The sequence below is a fragment of the Equus przewalskii genome, chromosome 27 (genome assembly GCF_037783145.1).
Source record: "Equus przewalskii isolate Varuska chromosome 27, EquPr2, whole genome shotgun sequence".
Taxonomy (NCBI): Eukaryota; Metazoa; Chordata; class Mammalia; order Perissodactyla; family Equidae; genus Equus; species Equus przewalskii.
In genome coordinates this window covers 37226437-37246061 of record NC_091857.1, presented here as the reverse complement: position 1 = coordinate 37246061, position 19625 = coordinate 37226437, and positions in this window count along the sequence as shown.

The window sequence follows — 19625 nt, the reverse complement described above, 5'->3', positions numbered from 1 at the left end:
CCATTCAGCCCCTAGGAATACACCAAAGAGAAATGAAAACCTGTGTCCACAGAAAGCCTGTGCACGAATAGCACAGCAGCCGTGTTCATAATCGGCAAGAGATGCGAAAAACCCAAATGTCCGTCAAGGACAAGCAGATCAACACAAGGTGGCATAGCCAAACAGTGGAATATTATTTGGTCATGAAAAGGAATTTAAGTACGGACACGCTGCAACATGGGCAAACTTTGAAAACGTGGTGAAGAAGCCACTTACGAAAGACCACATCCTACATGATCCCCCTCATATGAAATGTCCAGAACAGGCAGATCCATAGAGAAAGAGGGGACATTCTTGGTTGCCGGGGGCTGGGGGATGTGGAGGAATTTTGGGATGCTGGCTAAAGGGTAGGGAGTTTTGGGACCGGCCCCATGGCCAACTGGTTAAGTTCGTGTGCTCTGCTTCGGTGGCCCAGGGTTCACAGGTTTGGATCCTGGACATGGACCTACACACCGCTCATCAAGCCATGCTGTGGTGGCATCCCACATGGAGGAACCAGAATGACTTGCGACAAGGATATACAACTATGTACTGGGGCTTTCAGGAGGAAAAAAAAACGAAAGAGGAAGATTGGCAACAGATGCTAGCTCAGGGCCAATCTTCCTCATCAAGAAAAAAAAAAGCCATAAAAAATAAAGGGTAGGGAGTTTCTTTTTGAGGTGATGAAAACATTCTAAAATTGACTGTGGTGATGGTTGCACACACTAAATATACTAAATATCGTTGAAAATACTAAAACCTGCTGAAGTGTACACTTTCAATGGGTGACTTGTATAGTATATAAATTATATATTAATGAAACTGTTATTTAAAAAATCACTGCCGCTTGATACCAGCTCCACAGCCATCTTGCCCACTCCCCTCGCCGCCGTGAGCCCTGTTAGTGCAGCTGTTGACCCAGCAGCTGCCTGGAAAGATGCTGTCTGGCTAACTAGGGAGCATTGGAGGAGGCCCCCGGTGCTGCAGCAGATGCCCCCTCACCTGGGGGGGGTGTTATTCTGCCACCGCAGGAGCCCCCACCTGAGAGCAGAGAGACAGTGCGTGGAAGATGCTCCATAAACAGGTGTTGAATGAAACCCCAGTGACCAGATGGAGCCCGGTCCAGGCTCCCTTGTCTGTCCAGCAGGTGTTAGAAGAGCTTCATCTCCTTGCAGAGGAGCAGGATGGGTGCCTCCCAGCTACTTCTGCCCACCTGCTTGTCTGCTGCGGCACCTGGAGGTCAGCGGGCCTGGAAATAGGACTTGTGTCCCTCCGGCCCCGCTGCCCTGGTCCCATCGCAGCCCTGGGGGGATAATGCTGCGTGTGGGCTTCTGCTTGGGCCCACCGCGGCTCCTGGGGTGTGGTGCCAGCATCTGCTTCCTTCCCGGGGGACCCTGGGTCAGATTTGCCTGGAGACCCCCTGCTGGGGCACAGCCAGGAGCCAGAAGGAAAGCACTGGTGAAGACAAGGAGGTGACCCTGGGCAGGTCTGTCACCACTCCCCGCTTAGGGAAAGATTTAGTGAATAATTAGGCCACTAAAGAGAAGGGCCGGTGAATGGGCCTCCCCACTGCCTGCCCCCAGGACTGAACCTTGGACCCCACCAAAAGCTCCACTGCAGGTGTCCTGGTCTCCACGGCAACCAGGATCATTTCACAAACAGACGGTGTGGCCTGTGGGAAGGGGGAGATGGAGAAATCTCAAGGAGCAAAGTTTTCCTTTATAGCACCTTGGAATGAGGGTGTCGGGCCAGGTCTCAGAGCCAAATTCTGCACAAAATGACCACGTGCAGAGAGCAGGAACACCAGCTGGCCTCCTGGCCCTTTGCCTATCAGGAGACTGTCTCTGGCTCTTTGTCAGGAGAATGACTGGTCCTGGATGCCATGGTTAGAAAGCTTTGCTGTAAACAGCAGGATTGCTAACCCTCAGAGGCCAAAGCAATACTCTCAATTGCCTCATAAGGTGTCGAGGGAGAGCATTGAGTTGGCGAGATTTTCTTGGCTTTCCTCACAGTGACAAGATGGCTGCAGGGGCTCTAGACATCACATCCTCTCAGGACAACATCCAGTGCAAGAAGGAGGGGCAGGCAGCAAAAAGGCCTTTCCTTCTCACAACTCTTTGATCACAGAGTCCTACTTTGTCCAGAGGCCCTCAGTGACCTCATCTTACTTCTCACTGGCCAGGCTGAGTCACACAGCCATTCCTGGACATTTTGGCACTTTGAAGAAAAAGAAGAAGGGACCAACGGGCTTCCTGGAGGGCCTAGTTTCTGCACTGGACAGCCTTTATCACCTTCCCCCATGGATGCACTCACATACACACACACTCACATTTGGTGTGTGTGGTTCCCATGGGGCGAGGCTGCCCCCTCTTCAGGAGTGGACATAGGAGGGAGAGAGGCCTGATCAACTGGACACTCCCTGCCCGGGCCCCAGGGATTGGGTGGGTGGGGGGCCTTCGCAGTCCTCCCCAGGACTTTTCCTGGCACCGTCTGGAAGGACTGGGTGGGGGGGCAGGGATGGGAAAGGAGAGAGGGCAGGGGAGAGGGGAGGAGAAGGGGAGAAGGGAGGGAAGGGGAGGGCAGGGGGAGAGTGTAGGGAGTGGGGCAAGAGAGAGAGGGAGGTGGGGGAGAGGGGAAGGGAAAGGGGGCCACCGGTGGGGAGGAGAGGGCTGGGGAGGGGTGAGTGCAGGGGGAGAGAGGGCCTTGTGTTAATTCTCCCACTCTGTGGCCCTGGGAAGTTGCTCAGACGCTCTGTGCCTCAGTTTCCTCAGAGAGACACCCTTCCTCTTCCATCAGCCCCAGAGTTTGTTGGGAGAGACAGTGAGGGACTGTCCTCTCCCGCGGTTCTGGAGGGGTGGGTGCCAAATGCCCCAGAAATGGCTACCTTGGCAGGGCACCGTGCTCCCAAGAGAGGCTCTTCTCCATCTTGGGTGGTGCTGCCCACATGGGTCCCTTAGGAGCCAAGGCCCCAGCATCAGCAACTCCTGTGTGGGAGCCCAGGTGTCACTGACCCCGTGTGACCCTGGGATGTCCTCACAGGTACTGTGAGCAGGATCTCCATGGAGCACCCAGGGCCTCGGCGTGGGGTCCTGTGGTGCTCCTAGAAGTAGGTGGGCAGGAATTCTCCTCTATTCTGGGGCAAGGAGCCCGAGGCTGCTGAGGACGCACTGGCCAGCCACGCACTGTACTGGGGTCTTCTCTGCTGGGTGCTGTTCCTGGCACAGGGGGGCTTCAGAACCTTGTGCCCCCACCAGCTCTGCACCCCCTACCCCGGTGCTGGGGAGAGAACGTCGGCCTCACTCCCCGTGGGACATCCTGGAGGGGACGCCGCTGGAGCAGCCAGGACTCAGTTCCGGTGGCTGGCGCGGGGAGGGGGGGTCTATGGTGATAGAAATGGCAGGGGTCAGGTTTCCATCTGTCATGGGCGACCTTGACATCACCTATCATGGGACATACCTCTGGGGTTGGGAGCGGAGCAAACCACACTGGGAGGTGGCCTGGCCGATATCCAGCAACATGGAAAGTGTGTGCAGAGACACCTGAGGGGGGCATGGGGGAGCTATGATTCCTTCCCCACCTGAGAGACCATTCAGCCTGGGAGCCCAGAGGTCAGAGCAGGACCCCAGAGAGGCTGCTGGGACAGCCCCGATCTCTGTGGGCGCCCAGGTCCCCATCAGACCCTAGTGGCACCCTGACAAGGTTAATCATTCACACGGCCCAGGGACCCACAGCTGCCAAAGTCCGCTCCCTCCTCTCCCCCATGGCTACAGAAGCTGCCCTTTCGACTCGAGGTGCCAAGGAGAGAGCAACTATTTACTGTAATCATTAAGATATTTTCTGTGAAGTAGCTGTTGGTTGAAAAAAGGGAGAAAATATAGAAAAATATAAACAAGAAAACAAAAACCGCCTGTAAGCCCACTAGCCGGGGATAAGAGCTATTAACAATTCAGTGTAGTTCTGCCAGGGTTTTTGTTTTTTCCTGAGTTTAATTCAGTCAGGGTCCCACCAGGAAATCAGAAGCCGCTCTACATGTTTAAAACGTGCTGTGTTTAACGTGGAGAATGGGTTGCGTGAGGACAGAAGAACAAACAGCCTAAAGTTGCCAGAGAAAATTGGGAGCACCCAGGTAAATGTGAATTCTAGATAAATGACAAATAATTTTTTAGTGTGAGTATATCCGGTGTAGTATCTGTTTATCTGAAATTCAGGTTCAAGCTTAACTGGGCGTTCTGTTTTCGTTTTCCTAAATCTCACAGCCCCAGATGGAGAGGCAGCCCAGAGATCAGCGTGCCCCTGGGGACCCTCCCCCCTCCCTCTGGATGAGCAGACGAGGGGAAGGGACAAGATCCATGGTCCCGTCACCCCGAAAGCTAGAACAGGAGGCCTGTTTGCAGGGCGCTGGAGCTCAGAGGCCATGCAGCTGCTGCCGTAACACCGTAGGGTAAATGCCGCCCCCAGCAGAGCCTGTGCCCCCTCTGCCCTCCAGCTCCGGACTGGCCTCCCCTTGTCCAAGCCCAGCCAAAGTCCGCTGACCTGGCAGCCTGGGAGATGCAGGGTGCAGGGCCCAGCCCCCTCAACGAGGGGCAAGGGTGGATCCGAGGACAGACGCAGTGTGAACAGTCAGCAGACAGCCCTGGTTCAGAATCTATGCTCCTGACGCGTCCTCTGAGCCTGAGCTATTCGAAGCTGTGTAATTTTCCAGAGTATGATGGACTATAGTGCACTTGTCCCTTCCAGAACTGTGGGCTTAGGAACAGGAATTTCTCAGCAAAACTCCGTGGGGCAGAGGGCCCCGGAGAAGCCTCAGGACATGCTCTTGGCGGGGGTTCCAGTGGCTTTGTGATCGGGTTCCATGCTGGTTTCCTAACCAGACGCTGTTCTCAGTTTATGAAGATCCAGGGTTGGGGGAGAGGCTGTGCCACGTATCGGGCACCCAGGTGCATCAGACACACATGGGACGTCAGGAAAGATGTTAAGGCACCTTCTGATCACATCGTGGCACCCTTATTTAGAAACAAGGGTTTGAGATTTGGGTGACAATCACACCCACACAAGATTCCATGCGTCAGACATCGGTCAGCAAAGGCTACTCCGGGGTGCCCCCCAGGCACGGCTGGGGCAGGCCAACACGGGTGTTTATAGGATTTTTGTGCCCATGTAGTCTTGAAAGAGAACCAAAGCACAATGGCCATGTGGTCCCTTCTGGCCCCATGCGTGCACACACACAGGGCACACGTGTGCACATACGCACGTACCACAATGCTCTCCAGTGTCAGCTGTGGGCGGTGATTTGCGTTGATATAATTCAGAACATAACCTCAAGAAATAGGATACAGATAGCTCTCACCAACTTGCCTGTGTGAAATAGTACTGATTCTTGCATTTAATAATTAGCAATAAATTATTAGACATTAATTTTCCAGTGATCTTTTCAATGCAGTGAGAAATGAATCTAATTTTTCTCAATAAATAGAAATTGCGGACTCCAGCTGCAGTGGGCGGGCCGACCCAGCTCATAGCCACCTGAGCTCTTCTGCCCCCGCCCTGCAATCCCAGGCCACCTCCCCAGACCTTGAAGGTGACTTGCCTAGAAAGGTTGGTAGAGTCTGCTGGGGGAACAAGTGTCATGTGTCACTAGTGTGTCACACCCTGTGTGCCCCGTCCCCCTCTGATCCCAGGCTCAGCTGTGGGAGCAGGTCTGGCTGGGCTTCAGCTCCTTTGGGGCCAGCAGCAGCTCCCGGTTCACTTTTGCCCCTGGCTCCCACAGGGGACCGCGGTGGATGGGCGAGGCTCACCTGTCCGCCCTCATCTGACCATTCTGAGAGGCCCTCTTCCCCATCAGCAGTCCTGGGGACCACGCTGTGGTGACCCACTACCCCCGTGTCCTTGGACTGGCTTTCCTCCTTGTGTCACCCTCCTCCCCCGCAGGCTTTCCAGACAAATCTCACGCAGGTGGCAGCTTACCTTTATTTAAGGTCTCACCACTTCAGCTTTGGCGCTGTTTTGATTTGGGTCCAGGTTTTGCATTTTAATGCCCTTTGGTCTGTCTGTCAGAGTGTTTCATTGGTACAAACCGCACAGAGGAACCAGGCAGTCCTGGCGTGGAGGGGGACTTCTCCTTACTCGCGGTCACCGTATCCCCGCCTCTCCTCTGTTAGGAAATAAATGGCCACGTTGTGGGTTGAATTATGTGCCCCCCAAAAAGATATATTGGGGTTTTGACCCCCAGGACCTCAGAATGTGACCTTATTGGAGATAAGATCTTTCCAGAGGTGATCAAATTAAAATGATGCCATTAGGGTGGCCTAATCCAATATGATCCACGTCCCTATAGGAAGGGGAAATTTGGACAGAAAGACAGACATGCACAGAGGAGACAATGTGAAGGTGCAGGGAGGAGACGGTCGTGTGGCTGGAGTGACGCATCTGTAAAGCATGGAGCACCGTGGATGGCTGGCAAACACAGGAGCTGGAAGAGGCAGGGAGGACCCTCCCCTGGAGCCTTCAGAGGGAGCAGACCCTGGCCACACCTTGATCTCAGACTTGCAGCTCCAGAACTGTGGGACGACACATTTCTGTCGTTCAAGCTGCCCGGTTCGTGCTACTTCATCCCGTCCGCCCTGGGACACTGACACAGGGAGTTAATTCACTGAGCGTGGGGGACACAAGCGTCTGTTCAAATACCGCCTTGAACAAGGGGTCACGTTGTGCCCCATGATCTGTTCTCGTTTATGAAATAGTTACACAGCCATCGAAATTCTGAAAAACTGAGCATGTTCTCAGAATTCAAAGATTTGCTTGCTAAGAACTTGTCTGGCAAAATAAAGAATCGCTTTGTCGACCAAATTTATAGATTTCTTTGATCTGTATTGTCACTGATTTGGTTTGCTCAGAAACAAGAAACATGTGAATTTAAATGTCATGATATTTAAAAAAAAAAAAAGCATTAGGTTAGCTCCTCTCCCAGGACTGAGTTGTGACCGTCGTCCTGCCCTATCTGCCTGTGTGATTCCGGTGCCCGCCGTCCAGTGTTGAAAGCGTCTCTCTGCCAGGGGAAGGCTGTGTGGGGAGATGGTGGCAGTCACAATGCTCTCCATTGTCAACCTGTGCTGATGCCTGGGGTGGAAAATATGATGGCATTGACTCTGGCTGCAGGTTGGGACTATTTTTAGCACGGGACTGGCCAGCACAAGGCCCTGGGGGCAGTCTCCATGTAGGGCAGGTTGTGGGGGTGTAGGTAGGGGTGAGGCCTCCCTGGGAAGCCCTCCAGCAAAGCTACAGAAGAAAGAGCACCCACTTGCTGGCACCTTCCTTTGCAGCTTGAATCCATGTGAGCATCCCCTGTGCGGGCTGAGTCATCTCCCCACTGTGCCTGGGAGACACCTGGAAGGATGTTGAAAAGGGAAGTGAACACGGTGGTTTGGACCCTGTCCTGCTCTGATTCCACAGGGCAGGTGGCCCAAACCGTGGGAAGGACGGTTCTGCCCTGTCTAGTACTGGGCTCTGACTCCGTAGGAGGCCTGATGGCCACGGGGAGTGGCTGGAGGAAGCGTGTTGGAATCTGGCTTTGCACAACTGCCCACGCAGGGGGACGATGCCACACTTCCTTTGAGGGGTTCTTGTGAAGGTTAAATGAGGACATGGACCCACAGTGTTGAGCCTATGAGAAGTGACCAGCTGTCTTTTGCCTTTTTGCTGGTGGCCGTGGTCCCCTGGCTGGCATCAGGCTTTGGGGGGGGGGTGGGGTGGAACTGTCCCCAGGCTTGGGGCTCAGCATCCCTCCCCTTGTGCAAGCTGCCCTCTCCCAGTGGGTGTGGACCCACATGTGGCCGGCCCTCCTTCCTCGTTTCCTGCCCTGGAGTCAGTACATGAAGCAGTTAGAGGAGGTGGCCCTTGGCAAAGAAACCCAAGTGCCAAGACTCATAACCACTTTCGGAGTCACCTTCACAGAGGAGCTTGGCCCAAACCACCTAAGGAGCACAGACTGTTTGCCCTGAGGGGTTCAAGGTCATCTGGCTTGATGTTTGTCAAAGTGTGTCTCCTGGAAAAAGAAGTGAAATGGACTGCAGGACTTCTCAGGGCCTTCACTCTGCTCGTGTGCTCAGATAGTCAATAACCAGGGGCCTGGGGACAGCATTTCCCGGGTGTATTTGACATCAACTTTTTTCTTTAAAGTCAGGTCTATTGAGATATAATTGACATACAGTGAAACTCATTCTTTCTAGTGTACAGTTCTATGAGTTTTGATTGATGCACACAGTTGTGTTATCACCGCCATAATCAAGACATGGAACATAACTCTCACCCCCAAAACGCCCCCATCCCCCTTTGCAGTCAAACTCCTCCTCCCACCCCAGCCCCTGGCAACCACTGATTGGTTCCCAGCCTCTACCATTTTGCCTTTTCCAGAATGTCATCTCACTGGCATCATGCTGTACGGAGCTTTTTTTTGGGGGGGGTGAAGATTAGCCCTGAGCTAACATCTACTGCCAATCCTCCTCTTTTTGCTGAGGAAGACTGGCCCTGAGCTAACATCCACGCCCATCTTCCTCTACTTTATATGTGGGATGCCTACCACAGCATGGCTTGATAAGTGGTGCCATGTCTGCACCTGGGATCCGAACTGGCGAACCCCAGGCCGCCGAAGTGGAACGTATGCACTTAACCGCTGAGCCACCGGGTCGGCCCCCGTATGGAGATTTTTGAGTCTGGCTTCTTTCACGTGGCATGCTTTGAGCTTCCTCCATGTAGCTGTGCGTAGCCATAGCTTGTTCCTCTGTTGCTAAACAATACCCGTTGGTGGTGGTACCATAGTTTGTCTATCCATCTAGCAGCTGAGGGACATTTGGGTTGTCTCGAGTTTGGGGTGATTATAAATAAAGCTGGTACAAACATTTGTATACAAGTTTTGATGTAAACATTGGTTTTCATTTCTTGGGTAAATACTTAGGATTAGAATTGCTGGGTCACTTGATAAGCATATGTTTAACTTTATAAGAAGCAACCAATCCGTTTTCCGTAGTGGCTGTGCCATTGTGCATTCTTATCAGTGACTTAGGCAAGCTGCATTTGCTCCAAGTCCTCACCAGCGCTGGGTATTGCGAGATTCCTATTATTATTATTGCCATTCTAGTGGGTGTGTGGTAGTAACTCATTGTGATCTTAATTTGCATTCCTCTAATGATTAATGATCTGGCATCTTTTCATGGGCTTCTTTGCTATCCATCTATCTTTTTTGGCAGCTTTTAATTTGGCGGGAGTATTTCATAGGAAATGCTTTGCTGACCCAATCTCTTCATTTTAAAGATGAAGAGGAAAGTCAGGACCAGGGAGGTTACGGGACGTGCCTGGAGCTGCTCCGCAGCAGCAGAGCTGGAACAAGAACTTGCATTTGACTCCGGCAGGAGGCTGTCTTCCTTGCATAGCGATGTACAGAGAGGAAGAATAAACCCAAAGTGACTGAGCAGGATTTCTCTTTCTCCTCAACTCCAAATATGAAATTTTGAGTTAGCTCAAAAGCACGTGAGCTTTTCTGGGACTTCGGGTTAAACATAGTAGATTGGACATAGGCATTTGTTTCTGCTGTTTTGAAAAATCCTCTAAAACATCAGCACTGGAAAAGCGAGAGGTAAAAACTCACAAAAACAAAGAGAACAGGAGAAGAGACAATAGTCAAGAGGTGTCTGCAGAAATGGTCATGGACAGGCGTAACTGCCGGTGACAGACACCGCTAGTGGCCTCTCCAATACCCTTTTCCCCCTCTTCCTTACTAACAGAACCCCAATTTTGGTTGGGGCAGCAATGTGCTCAGTCACCTTGGTCCCCAGAGCCTCTGGTCCCTAAGGACGTCCGCGCGATCCCGTGTAAGTGAACATCGGCTGGAGACCCGGGAAGATGCTGTTCCTGACTTTGGGGCCACTCCTTCTCCCCCAGTGTTTCTTTTTCTTCTCCTTCTGGCTACTTGGAACATGGACATGCGGCTGGAGGTGGAGTGGCTGTTTTGGGGCCATGAAGATGAAAGCCACGTGATAAAGATGGCAGAGCAGAAGAAAGAAGGAACTTCGTTCAGTGACATCATCGTGGGGCTGCTGTAATAGCCATGGATTGCTTATTTTTGGTAAGAAAATCAAAATGCCGTTTGCTTGAGCCGTTACATGGGTTCTGTTACATGTGGCCAAATGTCATCCGTAAGTGAGGTATTTGCACAGCAGAGCTGAAAACATGGAAGCAAAACTATTTGCTAAAATGGTACAAACTCACACAAGCAACTTGCATTGCCGAACTTCAGAACGGCTGGGGAACTGGGGACACCAGGGGTCTCTGCAGGTGGGAGGGAGGGGTTGGCTGAATGCTGTGGAATTGAAACACTGAAAGTATGTCCTAAGAAAGACTTAAACCCTAGGATTTCCTCCCTTGTTCCACAGAGCCATTCAACACTTCCACCCTCACTGAAGAGAACTGAGGACGTACATGCTACTGAGAAATTAAAACAGACAGGCTCTGGACTTGGTGACTCAAAGAAAAGCAGGAAGAAGAAAAAGTTATTGAAGAAATAACACAAGAAAATTTACCAGAGAGGCCAGCTCAGTGGCATAGTGGGTTAGGTGCACGTGCTCCACTTCAGCAGCCACGGGTTTGCAGGTTCAGATCCTGGGTGCGGACCTACACACTGCTCATCAAACCAAGCTGTGGCGGCGTCCCAAATACAAAATGGAGGAAGATCGGCACAGATGTTAGCTCAGCACCAATCTTCCTCACCAAAAATATATATATATATATATATAAAATTTACCAGAACTGCAGGACATGAGTTTCCTGATTGAAAGAGGTAACCAATTTTCCAAATAACAAATGAAAAAAGTACATCATCTTGACATTTCAAAACACTGAGGGTTAAAAAAAAAAGATCCTATAATATTCGTAGAAGAAAAACAATGGAATAAATTCAAATGACCAGAATTTCTCAAAAGTAATACTGGAAAGTAGAAAATAATGGAGCAATACCTTCAAAATTCTTTTAAAACGTTTTACCTGGAATTCCTTGCCTATACAAATTATCAATCAAAGCGGGGAACAAAGATGTTTGAAGATACGTAAGTTTAAAAATGGTACCTCTCATACGTCCTTTCTCAGGAAGCTATGGGGGGAGATGATTCACGAGAGCAAGGAAGTAAACGGAGAAAGAGAAAGAGGTGGGACACAGGACACACTATATCTAGTGCATAAAAATACAGAGAGTTTCACTGACGTAAAAGAAATTCTCAGGAGGGGAGCTGTGCCATGAGCCGAGAGCTCAACCAGTCCAGACACAAACAGGACAGAGGGCTCCAGATACATCCAGGGGAAAAACAAACAAACAAACAAAACAAAAAATGAATGATTCCCTGGTGTGTGTAGCTTTGTTGAGAGGACTTTTTAAGCTCGGTCAGATAATTTCGGGGAATAATTGGTCAGTAACATATAAAAAATTATGCATATGAAAAAGTGAGGCAACAGTTAACTCCAGGAAAAACAAAAAGTTGCACAAGCAAGAAAAGGAAATCTCAGTGCCCCCAGTGGCTTAGTTGCCACAACGGTCATGGAGTCATAATGATGTCAACATGAAACGTTGATTTGGTCAAAGATTGTGATCTAAGGAAATTGTGAGGATGGCGGGTAGGATGGAAGAGGCTGAGAGTGCGTTGGGGATGGTGGTGGAAGTGAGCTGAAAAAACCAAGAGAGAAGAGGGTAGTCATGTTGGCTAAAAATGCGAAGGTAAAGATAAAAAAATAATAATAAAGAGACGTGAAAGCAGGTGACTGAAGGGAGAGGGACCTGGAGGTGGGAAAGAGCACTGTAACAGCCACCGTTTGTTATCGCAAGCCTTGCAACGCTATTGGACTTTTTAAACAACGTTATAAAAATTAAATCTAAAAAGGAAGAAAGAATAATCTGGTAAAAGTTATGTATGCTCCTTTTCAGAGAAAATCAACTCAAGCACATCCAGGCACTCTCTCTGGGCTGATTTTAGAAACCCAAGCCCAGGTGTGTGGATCTCAAGGCAGCCCCCCTACATTGCCTGGGATGCTCCTTTTTGCTGTGTCCACTGGCTGCAGTGGCCCTGGTCGCTTAGCTAGCTGACATCTGAGCACAGGCTTATGTGACTAGGTCAGAATCACCTCCTGCCTTTGGCATATTTTTGGGTTGGTACTAGTGGATTTACTGCTAGGCAGCCAGCCACCAATTAACAAGCAGGAGGTTCCACCATATTGGAAACACAGACGTGGGGAAAATGGAAACTGTCCATCCAACGCTTTTCTCCTTTCCCTTACTGTCTTCTTCAGAGTCTTTTTGTTTTCTCTCCCTGTGGAACCCAAAGGCTGGTGTTCAAAATAGCAAAGGAGCTCGGGAGCTGTCTCCCACCATACAAGGGGGTTTTGCTCATCATTTCCTGTCCCGTTCAAACTCTCCAATGCGCCTCCTTTGGACTTTGCATGGGGGGTTCTCCTGCAGCCAGGGCCCCCTGCTGCCCCAGGGGAGAAGGTGGGAGGGAAGGAGTTGCCTGCTTCCCAGCAGGCTCACGCCTCTGTTCAGACCATGAGGTCACATCTGATTTTGTGTCCAGCTCCGAGAAGTCAGAGCTGAGCTGTTTACCCTCTGTATTAGTTTCCTGTGGCTGCTGACAAATTATCCAACCCAGGCAGCTTCAACAACAAAGACCTATTTTCTCACTGTTCTGGAGGCTGGAAGTCCAAAGTCAAGGTGTTGGCAGGGTTGGTTCCTTCTGAAGGCCCTGGGGAGGAGCCTTCCATGCCTCTGTCCTAGCTTCTGATGGTTGACGGCAATGCTTGGCTTGTAGCTGGCTGACTGATCTCTGCCTCCATCTCCCCATGCCCTTCTCCCTGTGTGTCTCTTCAAGTCATCTTCCCTCTGTGTGTGTCTATATCCAAATTTCCCTTTTCTTTCAAGGACAACAGTCATACTGGATTTAAGGCCCACCCTGATTTCGATGACCTCATCTTAACTTGATTACATCTGCAAAGACCCTACTTCCAAATAAGGTCACATTCACGGGTACCAACGGTTAGGAGATGGACGCATCCTTTGGGAATACACAATTCAACACGCTCCTGGCTGGCTCCATCCTCATGGCTGCCGAGGACTTCTTCACCCTGAAAAACGCCTTCCTTCAACATGCTGGCCCCCAGAAACTACCCTCCTGTCAACTGTCCCTCTTGGGACAAAACTTCTTGAAAAAGTCCTTTTCGTCTCTGCTTTCCCATCAGCACCACCCACCCATCCAACGCCTTCTCCAGGATCCCGAGGACTTCTTATCACGTTTGGGCCTTCTCACACGCTGTGGCTCTTGAGATAGTTGTCAAGGCTAAACCCTGTTCCTCCAGCTTCTCTTACACTCCTGCTCGCTGTGCCCACGTCGCACCTGGCACACCGCCCATGCTCAAGGTGGCCCAGCCCTCCCGTGGATGGCCTCCATCTTGAGGACAGGCAGCTGTGACCTCTGGAGTGTTCTCCCCGGGGTGGATCAGATCACAGAGAACCTGAGCTAGGTTACCCAGCGCGGATGGGTCCTTCCAGAGCCATTATCTGGGGTGGGGGCTCCACCGGGTCAGAGGTCACCACCATTCTCAAAAGGATGCCTGGGGGTCTCCATTTGAGCTTTGCTTCCAGGGCCAGCTTAAGAACAACGCTCCTGACCACGGGACTCATTGCTAAAGAGTTCCACCCTGTTTTCGGTCGTGCTTTTAGAGTCACGACACTTTCATCTGGCTAGATCACCGACTTTCCTTGGCTTGGAACAGCTTTTGTCTCCTGCCCAAATCTGCTGCATGCTCGGAGGACTGAGGGCAGGCCAGTGTGCCGAAGGCCAAGAAGGGGCCACACAGTGGACGGATTCTGGCAGGTCACCTGACCTTTCGATACCTTGGCTTTCTCATCTGGAAAGTGGGGATGACAGTGCCTTTCCCACTGGTTGACCGCAGGAATGAAATGAAATATGACAAGCGAAGTGCTTAGGTGTGGGGCACCGCGCACAATAAGAGCCCAATAAATAGTAACTGTGATTATTAATTAAATTTAGTTTTCCATCAGCAGTGGCCTCCTGAGGGGCCCTGGGAGCTCTGTGGTGCGTGTTCAGGGTCACTTTGTGAGTCAGCCAGCACACCTGCGATTACTCACCTCCTGCAGGGGCTACTCTGGGGCCAGGCTGCTCCTCCCTGGCCTGTGACCACGGGCTGCACCAGGAGAGTGAAGACAAACAGGTTGGCGCTGTCGGCCAGGCTCGGCCAGGTCTTTTCGGGAGGTCCTTGCTGCAGCCGGGACCTGTGAGGAGCTGGGCAGTTTGCAGGCTGTGGGCCCAGCCCCCGACAACTTCCTGGTGTGAGGGGCTTTGGCCACGGCGTCAAGGCAAAGAGCTTAGAATCAGAAGTGGAAGACCTGGGCTGGGCAGCGGGGGCAGCCAGGTCACACGTGGGGCCTCGTCTCCCCGTCTTCCCCTCCGTCCTCCTCCCACGCCCGGGGCTGGGGCGTCAGGTGCCGTGCGCCACCGGAAAGACCTCAGTGGGCCCTCGTCTCTGTCCTCTCCCTCCGCTGTGGGCATCTCTGCCTCCTGGTTCTCTCTGCTCCAGGAGACAAGTGGGTGACACATGGACCCACATTCACCCAGGGCTCAGGGTTTGGTGAACTTTTCCCCCTGTGAATACTGCACTTGTTTTACTGCTGTAAAACACACACAACATAAAATTGACCATTTTAACCATTTTTAAGTGTATACAGTTCAGTGGCCTTAAGTACGCTCACATTGTTGTGCAACCATCACCACCATCCGTCTCCAGGATTTTTCCATCTTTCCAAACTGAAACTCTGTCCCCATGAAGCGCTGACTCCCCAGCCCCCCCCAGCCCCTGGCACGTACCTCTCTGCTTTCTGACTCCTCTAGGGACCTCACGTAAGTGGAGTCATGCAGAGTTTGTCCTTTTGTCACTGGCTTGTTTCACTTAAGGCTCCTCCAAGCTGTAGCATGTGTCAGAAAGCCCTTCCTTTCTAAGGCTGAGTAATATTCCATTGTACCGATAATCCACGTTTTCTTCATCCAGTCATTGTTGATGGACGCCTGGGTCACTTCCAGCCCTTGGTTATTGTGAATAAGACTGCTAGGAACACGGGTGTGCAAATATGTGTTTGAGCCCCTGCTTTCAGTTCTTTTGGGTACATGCCCAGAAGTGGAGTTGCTGGATCATATGTTAATTCCACGTTTAATTTTTTGAGAAATCGTGAATGTTGCATTTTAAAGCAGAGATTTCAGAATGCAGCTTCAAAAGTAAGCCATGTCAGGCAGAATGGAAAAAAGTGCTGGGATCTCCTCAATCCAGACAGACTGGGGCTGGAGTTCCAGCTCTCCGTGATCGTGGCCGAGCTATTTCACTTTTCTGAGCCTCGATTTCCTCATCTGTAAATGAGAGTAACACCATTCGCCTCAAGGTGCATGTGGTTTTGAGAAGATTTAACTTCTGAGGAAAGTGTCAAGGGTTGGTGGCTTCGTTTGGGGGTGGGCAAGCCGTGCTCTGCGCCTGTTTTTGTACCACTGAGAGCCAGGACTGCTTTCACATCTTTTAAGGATTATAAAAAAACAAAGATGAACGGGCAACAGAGACCATACGTAACCTGTAAAGCCTAAAACGTTTACTCTCCAGCCCTTTACAGGAAAAAACTTGTGTCACCCCATTTAGAGAATGGGCTCTGAAGTCAGAATGCTCCGGTTCAAGGACAAGCCGTGTGACCTTGACCAAGTTACTCCACCTCTGCCTCCTCATCTGTCAAATGGGGATAATCACCCCCCACCCGGCTTATTGTCTAATCTCCATCAACTCCCTGCTCAACAGCACCACACTTGACTCCTTCTAGAACATTCTATATGCACGTCTCCTGTTTTTTTGAGGTCTGTCTCTCCATCTAGGATGTAAGGCTCATAAAGGCATGGATTTTATATGCTTTGTTCGATGATGCATCCCCAGGGTTTAAGCACAGCACTTCACAGAGAGCAGGACTCAGTAAATGTTTGCTGAATAAATTCTGATCCCAATGGGTTATTTGAAAACAAAATGAGTTAATACTCAAAAGACATTAGGATGGTGCTGGGACGGGTGAGCGCCCACAGAGTCAGCGCCGAGGTGACATGAGACCCCTACGCACATCGGGGGGCCTTCCCACTGGGCTGGTTCTCAGGGGCGTCGGCTGGGGGCGCCCCCTTGGCCCAATGCAATTTGGTGGAAAAAATAGTAGGAAACAGTAGAAAAAGCCTGCGTGCCTCCTGGGGGCTGACACATGGGGTGTGGTGGCAGCAGGCGGCGGACCAGCCCGGTGATCCAAGGCAAACACGGTCAGCTTCCTGGGGACCTGCCCGACTGGTCCCCACACCTTCCTGAGCATCACCCAGGAGCTTGCCAAGGGCGGCGAAATGGCAGGTCCTTTTTGCTGTGGTGCATCCGGGGAGTTGAAGACACCCTCTGCAGCAGCCCATTTCTGCTGAGATGACAAACGCACCAGCTCCATCCTCTCGTGTGACCCGATGGCAACCCACGGGGAAGGATTATGCCCATTTTATAGATGAAGGCGCTGAGGCTCCCAGAGGCCAAATGCCTCACTCTGGCTCATGCTTACTACATTGTAACAGTGTAACAGTAATATTGCCAGGATCCCATCCCAGGAAGGTGTAGAACCAGATCTTCCACTGCACAGAGAGTGGGCACACTGGAGATGCGCACAGGAAGGGGGATGTCAGAATCACTGACGTTCTGGAGAAGAGGTAGGGAAGACAGACCATCTCTCCTGAAAGAACCAACAGGGGCTCTGCTCGAGCCCAGGTCCGAGGCTGGGGACCGGGAGGGGAGGTCCCAGGTCTGCGTTCATCCTGCAAAGAGGCACAGACTCCGCTCGATTGCCTGCAGCTGAAAACCTGGAGGACAACGTGCTCTGGCTTGCGGGAGGTCCTCCACCCTGCCCCTAAGGACTGTTCCCCCAGGGACAGAAGGCTTCAGGGTTCAAACCCCAAAGACAATGAGATCTCTATGACCTTTCATCTTGGCCACTCGGGGGGTGGGGGTTGACTCAACCTCCCAAATGTGCTGACCTGATTTTTGTCACGCAGCCCAGTTCATTGTTTGTGGTTCTCTCTGGGGCAGGCTGTGCTCCCAGCACAAAGGCAGCCAGGCGGGGGGGTGGGGAAGGAGGAGGGTGGAGGAGCAAGTACAGGTGGCTTTGTTGACTGATCAGTAAACCGATGTCATGGGACAAGTGTCTCCCTCAACAGGAAATGCAGGTCCGGCGTCATAGCTGAAGTTCAAGAACGCCGACAATCCGCTAAGACAGGCTAACAGAATAGCCTCTGGGTTCCAAGGCCGCGAAGGAGGCGGGTGGGAGAGGCCCCACTGCCGGGTCAGAGAAACGCTCCTCACCCCGGGTCCAACAGCGGCACAGAAAAGGAAAGTGAAATTGTTTGCGGGAGACAAAAGGAAAGCCCTGTGGACAGGAGCCCCAGGCCCTGCTACTTTCCCCACCAGCTCAGGGGAGAGACGAGGTTGCTGGGATGAACAGTTGGGAAAGGAGGAACAAGGACGAGGCTGACTTGACGTGCCCTGAGCATCATCTCCACATTCACCGTGTTGTCACATCTAGATGATACAAACGCATCGCGACCGCAGACTTTCCCCTCGGTCATCTGGTAAGGCAGGTAAAATGGGGACTATGATCCTTCTTTGCAGGTGAGGAATTGTAAACCTGCTCCAACCTGCCTCACCCTCAAACGTGTTTCCGGGTAAATTAGCCACGGAGGATACAAGACATCTTTGCAAATTGATGACTTGGAAAGAAAGAAGAGAAACTCCATTTTAAAAAACTAGTGTTCATGCAGGTCCGGCAGGGACTCAGTCCTGTAGGTGCGTTATCTCAAGCAATCCTCCCCAAACCCCCTGAGCTGGGGGCTTCAATGTGGAGAAGAGGCAGAGGACAGAGAAGAAAGATGCTCTTGTGGGCAGTCAGAGGCAGAGAGGGGACCACAAGGGACTCTGTCTGAAGCTAAGGTCGCTACACCTACTGTTGGGAGAAGTTGAAATATGGGCGACTTCTGATTTGCTTTTGGATTCTGAGACCCAGCTACCGCCGTGTCAAGAGGTGGTGTGACAGCAGTCACAGCTGTGGCATGTGGTGGAGATATGCCCTGGGCCAGCAGCTGTTGCTAGTCTCAGAACAATGGCCTCGTTATTCTGCTCCGAAGGTTTGCTGGCAGTGGAGACTGACTGCCAGCGATCACACCTGTTCATGATTGACCTGGTCATGGCTGAGCCCGGCTCGAGGAGCTGGACGGTGACAGGAACCCTAGGTCCCCCTAATGCCACCTCGGAGGAAGCCCAGCCCGTGGTCTCTGTGGCTTGGGGAACATGAGCTAACTTGGAAGTCACTGGGAGGTCCAGGTAGGACCAGGCACGGCACTCAGATGCTCCCTCTGCCCGAGCCCGAGTCCAGAGTGAGGCTTCGTACAAGGAGGGTGGCCGGGAGAGAAGAGGAAGAGAAAGGCAGGCAGGGATACCAGCGAAAGAGAAGGAAAGGCCCACCGGCCGCCATGTATGCCTGCCCTCTTGGACCATCTGGAAAGAATGAAGATTGTGCTGCTTTCATGCCCCATGCAGCCAGGCAAGCCAGGAACAGTGAGGAGAGAGGAAGGGCGTGCGTTTACGGACGGGCAGTCTTCTTTGAGGGACTTGCTGCCTGCTGAGATGGGTCTCTTCAACTCTCCCTCCTCCTCTGGGACCCCAGGAGGTGAGTGATTGTCAAATCTCAGCCTCCTCTCTCAGATCTGCGCCAATCTGCCCTCTCCTCTTTTCTCCCTGCTGCTGTTCAGGCCGCCCCGCTCTCTCTCATCAGGACCATTGCTTTGGATAAACTTGGCTCCTCGGCTCTCATCACTCCATCGTCCAGGTTCCATTCTTGGCTCAGATCTCGGCAAGTTACTTAAATTCCAGCTTATGCCTCAGTTTCCTCTTTGGGTGGTTCTGAGGCTTGAGTGAGGTAGTATGTGCCAAGGGCTTCGAGCAGAGCCCCGCACACAGCAAGTGCCAAATGCCTGTCGGCAGTTTTTAGGATTGCCGTTGTTTTCCCTGACAGACCGGAGCTAGCCAGCTGTTTACAAATGTATCTAATCTTGTCACCTTCTGCTTTTAAATCCATAAAGGAGAATTGTTCTTCAAATGGTGCTGCAAAAGGACCAGGTTAGATCTGCCCTGATAACCTACACCGAAAATGTCTGTGGATGTGAGAGAGAGGTCAGAATCAAAATGACTCCAAAAAACATGGAGAGAAAAATATTTAATTGATCTCAGCTCTGGGAAGGAATTACTGGCATCAAATTAACAGAGGGAACTGTTGACGAAAATAATCCATAACCAATCTATAAATGAAAATTTGGGTGAGTTTATTCTGAGCTTAAATCTGAGGATTATAACCCGGGGCCTTTCTTCCTGAAGGAAGAAGGGGCACCAAAGAAGTGGGGTGCACAGAGAGGTTATATACCCCCAGAGAGGATGTTTCACATAGGATTGAAATATCCCTTTTACAA